The following is a 5,707-nucleotide window of genomic DNA, read 5'->3' as shown; positions in this document are numbered from 1 at the left end:
GGAGACGTGCAGGTGATACGGAGTGATGTTAATGGGGGTATATGCAGATGGTGATGTATGGAGTTGGAGAGGAGCAAAGCTCCTCTCTGTTGAGGTGGATGCAGGTGGTGAAGTGATGTTGTATATGAATGGACTGATGGTGGTAAAGGTTATGCAGGTGGTATATGATATGCTGATGAATGGAACTGGTGCAGATGATGGATGCAGAGGTTGTTCAGCGAGCAAAGCTCGCTGAAAACTAGGGTTGTGAGCAGCTGGTAGGGGGTATGTGATCTCCTTTCGTTGCTGTAGTCTTAACTCCTTTTTATAGCTCAATTTCTTCTCCCAGATCCTGGAAACTCGAGTTAGGCAACCACCAAACTTTCCTAATCTCCTCCGTTCATCTCGAATCGATGGCAGCAAAAGACTTACTTCAGCTGAATTTCAGGCCAAGTTTCATTCTTCTAACAAACCGAAGTCAATTGATCTTTCCTTTTCTTAACTTAAAAATATGGCTTGAACCACTGAACACAACCCTCAAGAGCATAGTTAGCTGCGGCTAGACTTGGCAAGGCACCTTGTTTAGTGACGATATATAGCAGTAGCACTAGGTCTTCTTCCCTGATTTCTTGGCTTGAAACAAAACACAACACAGACTTTATTGTCTTACAACTCTTACAGTGTCCTTGTTGGTCTCAACTTCGAAAACATGTCTCATTCCTCATATATGACCCTCAGACTCATGTCTAGCTAATGGCAAGGCTGGTCCAAATAATTGATGGCAACTGACTTGAATTTGTGAACGACTGGTCGATCAGACATTTCTACAAACACCTTAGACGCGATCTGATGATGCTTCAGAGATGAAACCTCTGCTGATTTCTGAGACCAAATTCTTTCTCCTTCCCTGCGACAATTCATATTCAACACACACATTTCTGATAATTCAAAATCAACTCCGATATCAACAGCAGTGGCTTGTTTTCACGGCAGAAAGCTTGTGTTCTTCACTGGCTTCTCCTGGCAGCAATAACGAATTCAAAACAAAACCAAACTCCCCAAAATCGAGTACCCAATATTCATTTACTTCTCAGCTTCCAATTCCTGTCCTGATCTCCTCCATTCGTTCACTCTTCATGGCAGAAAACTTCAGCCTTTTCTCGATTGTCTCGGCCCAAAACTGAACTCAGATCCTTACCAAACTCGTATAACACGAACCACCTGATCCTTCTTTGTCTGAGCTTCGATACTACACAGTCTTGGACCCACGAACTCCATGACTAGCCGGCGGTAGTACTTGGCAGAACTGGCTCGGCAACAGGGAAGTGGAGAGGGAGAACTGGTCACGAATACGACCTAAGTCATATTTTTAAATTGAACTGTAAAGATGGTGGTGGCCCCCGAGTAAAGAGAGTCTTGTCTTCAGCCAAATGAAATGGCTGTCCCATAACGAATTCAGGCCATGTCTTCAGTAATTATCCACTTTAGACACAATAAAGATTTCTGTTCCTTCTGTGTTCGACCGTGCCAACGCATAAGGTTCTCAAGCCGCAAATTGAATCTCTTTTTTCCTTCTTTCTTGCTACATGACTCCAAAGCACCTACAAAATGTAAAAGAACCGTAATATACAAGAATATAAGAGAAATAGTAAAGAAAAGCATAAGAAATTGACATTCAAAAGATGTATTTAAAGCACTTATCATCTACCGAGGTTATAAGCATGCGAAAATCTAATATTAGTTGGGCTCTGACCCAACTTGCTATTTTTTCAGGAAACCGTGACAGTGGAGCACTTTAGCATACAAATCGCATTTTTGATCGAAAAATAAATATACTTTTTTTTTTATTTTAGATGGACCGCTGAAGTATGCACTTATTTCCTTTATGTATTATCTTTAATTTTTCTTTCACAAATTCTTTGTATTTATTCTCGGGATCGACCTGCGCATCGATGGATTTTTCGTTTTTTAAAGATTTCTGTTAAATTAGAAATTCTTTATCAACTTCATTAAATGATATTAAATTATTTTTAGATTAATGTGATTATGCTCCATACAATAACCTGATCTCCATTTGTTGGCTTGACGGTTTCAGTGTGTAAAATGATACATGAGTAAGCCGTACTTTGGATTTTAGGGCGGCCGACCTAGAATTCAAAATGGGGTGTTATGCGAAGGCTGGTCGAGTTTGTTGTTGTTCTTGAAGTTGGTTGTGAATTGTATTTGAAATGAAGGATCCCAACTAAGAGTACAATACCTAGAAAGGATGGGACGAAGACCACGCTAAAGGTTAGCATTAAAGGTATGTGAACCTTATATCCATAAATCATCAAGCGATGCTCAGACACGAAGGATGTCCTCGGAACAACTTGATAAGGGTGAAACGAGTTTTTCAACATATCAGAACTACACTAAGGGTACCAGACACGCTACAAGTGCTAATGAGATATTGCACGATGCTGGGAAGGCTCAGCATGATGTTGGTATGGTCCAACATTGAAACATCAGTCACTTACTGGGAGTAACGCACACACCAAGAAGAAGATATCTTCTGGAATAATATAGATTGATATATAAGGCAATGGAGAGTGGGTATTGGTGATGGCTGATACCAGTGCTACTAAGTCCTTTGTTCATCCAGACGTCGGATTAGCATTGAACTTAACATTCACTAGCGCGGCTAGCACCATCAAGGCTGTTAACTCATAAACACAAACCAATCGAGGGAAAGTTCGCAATGCGGATGTTCAAGTTGGAGAATCGAAAGTAAAAATAGATTTTCTAGTGATGGTCATGGATGATTATGACTTTATATTGGGCATGGATTTATGTTGCACGGCGAAGGCGTCGCCATTACCTCATAGATATTGGATATTAATTAAGCACCCTCAATACCCATGTTTTGTCCCAAGGGTGAGACAATGCGACGAACCAGACAAGACACTTTTGTCTTCCGATTCATGTGAAGGAAGGTATACGTAAAGGCTTGACTACTTTCCTAGGCGTGTTGGTTGTGATCAAACCAGGAAAGGTAGTAGAAGTTGAAGATTGGATAGTTGAGGTCTTAGAAGAGTTTACATACACGATGACTGCAGAACTACCTAAGTCGCTACCGCCACGGCGTAGGATCAATCATATAATTGAGTTGGTGCCAAGGGAAAGGCCGCCTGCACAAGCACCATATCGTATGTCATCTTTAGAAGTTGAGGAAATGCGCAAGCAGATTTTTGAACTGCCGGAGGAAGGTTATATACAACCATCTAAAGCTCAATTTAGTGCTATGGTTCTGTTCCAAAAAAAGCAAGATGGCTCGCTTCATATATGCGTAGACTATAGAGATTAGAATAAGCTAATTGTGAAGAACAAGTACCAAATTCCTCTAGTAGACGACTTGTTCGATAGATTAGACAAGTATAAGTTCTTCACCAAGTTGGATTTGCGCTCAAGTTATTACCAAGTGCGCATAACAGAATGAGATGAACCAAAGACTGCAATGGTAACCAAGTATAGCTCGTATGAGTACCGTGTAACGACACCCGGCTTGACGAATGGTCCTGCAACATTTTGCAACTTGATGAATGACGTATTTTCAGAATATACTGACCGCTTTGTAGCAGTATACTTGGACGACGTAGTTATTTATAGTGAGACTTTGGAAGAGCATACGATGCATCTTCCCAAAGTGTTTGCAAAGCTTAAGGAAGCGAGTATTTATGTGAAGAAGGAAAAGTGTGAGTTTGCCCTGAGTACGATAACTTTCCTTAGCCATGTGATATTGCATGGTTGCGTGCATATGGACCCAAAAAAAAAGGTAGAGGCCATTTGGCCCGAGCCAAATAAATTAGGAGAACTTCGTTCTTTCTTGGGTTTGTCTAACTAGTACCGGCGTTTCATAGTTGGCTATTCAAAGAAAGTAGCCCCTTTGACGAATTTTTTGAGGAAGGACAAATCTTGAACATGGACTGACAAGTGTCAGATGTCGTTCGATGCATTAAAATAAGCAGTCTCGACAGAACTGGTTCTCCTCTTTCCTAACTTTGCACACTGATGCTTCAGAAAGGTCTAGGGGAAGTCTTGGTGCAAGATGGACATCCGGTAGCTTATGGGAGTCGTAAGATTAACGATGTTTAAGGGAGATACACGGTGCATGAGAAATAGATGTAGGCAGTGATACATTTCCTACGAACATGGCGTCATTATATGTTGGGAACTTATTTCTGACAAAGCGGGGGTCTAACAACCTCACCCAATATTTCTCTTAGCAATCCGTATGAACTAACTTCAATATACTTTCAAGAGAATCAACTAGACAGTCAGACTCAATCTTAACAAAAAGTATATCAAAGAGTTATATCTCAATCTCTCAATTCAATCTGCAATCAAACAAATAAGAATTTACGAGACTGAATGAATATAAGAGAAATAACTTGAACAGTATCAAAGACTAATGTTCAAGGATCACTCAATTTCAATCAACAACCAAAGGTTGGATTTACCAATTGATCGATTTAACGCATAACCTGTGATATTTCAATTATATAACAAAATATAATGCGGAAAAGAAATAACACAGACACTAGAACTTTGTTAACGAGGAAAACCGCAAATGCAGAAAAACCCCGGGACCTAGTCCAGATTTCAACACCACATTGTATTAAGCCGCTACAGACATTAGCCTACTACAAAGCTAACTTCGGTCTGGAATGTAGTTGACCCCTAATCAATCTCACACTGATCAATGTACAGTCGCGTTCCTTACTCTTTGATCCCAGCAGGATACTACGCACTTGATTCCCTTAGTTGATCTCACCCACAACTAAGAGTTGCTACGACTCAAAGTCGAACACTTGATAAACAAATCCGTATCACACAAACAAGTCTATTGAATAGATAAATCTGTCTCCCACAGATATACCTACGAGTTTTTTTCCATCTTTTGATAAATCAAGGTAAACAAGAACCAATTCATAACCCAGACTTATATTCCTGAAGAACAGCCTAATATTATCAATCACCTCACAATAATCTTAATCGATTAACGAAACAAGATATTGTGGAATCATAAACGATGAGACGAAGGTATTTGTGACTACTTTTCTATCTTGCCTATCAGAGATATAAATCTCAATCCAATCTTATGATTGTACTCAATCACGATAGAAAACAGCAAGATCAGATCACCCAAATACAGAGAAAATAGTTGGTTCTGGCTTCACAATCCCAATGAAGTCTTCAAGTCGTTAACCTACAGGGTTTCGTGAAAAACCTAAGGCTAAAGGAGAATCGACTCTAGCTTATGCAACTAGTATCACACAGGAGGTGTGGGGATTAGATTTCCTAGTTGCTAGAGTTCTCCTTTATATAGATTTCAAATCAGGGTTTGCAATCTAAGTTACCTTAGTAAATAAGCATTCAATATTCACCGTCAGATGAAAACCTGATTAGATTCAAGCTAATATATTTCAACCGTTAGATCTAACTTAGCTTGTTATACGCAAATGAAATGCACCTTCATTTACGTTTGAGTAACCGTACCTAAACGTGTACAATTAGTCGGTTCAACAATAGTTAACCAATGGTTAGCCATATGAGCACTTTCATATTAACCTTATTCATCTTCATCATAACTAGTTCAAATGACTCAAATGAAACTAGTTAGAGAGTTGTTCAATTGCTTAGATCTCATAGAAGTATACAAGAGACAATTGAAGCAAAATCAATTTTGATT

This window comes from Papaver somniferum, chromosome 4 (genome assembly GCF_003573695.1).
Source record: "Papaver somniferum cultivar HN1 chromosome 4, ASM357369v1, whole genome shotgun sequence".
NCBI classification, from domain to species: Eukaryota; Viridiplantae; Streptophyta; class Magnoliopsida; order Ranunculales; family Papaveraceae; genus Papaver; species Papaver somniferum.
Note: the sequence above shows the minus strand (reverse complement) of the source record.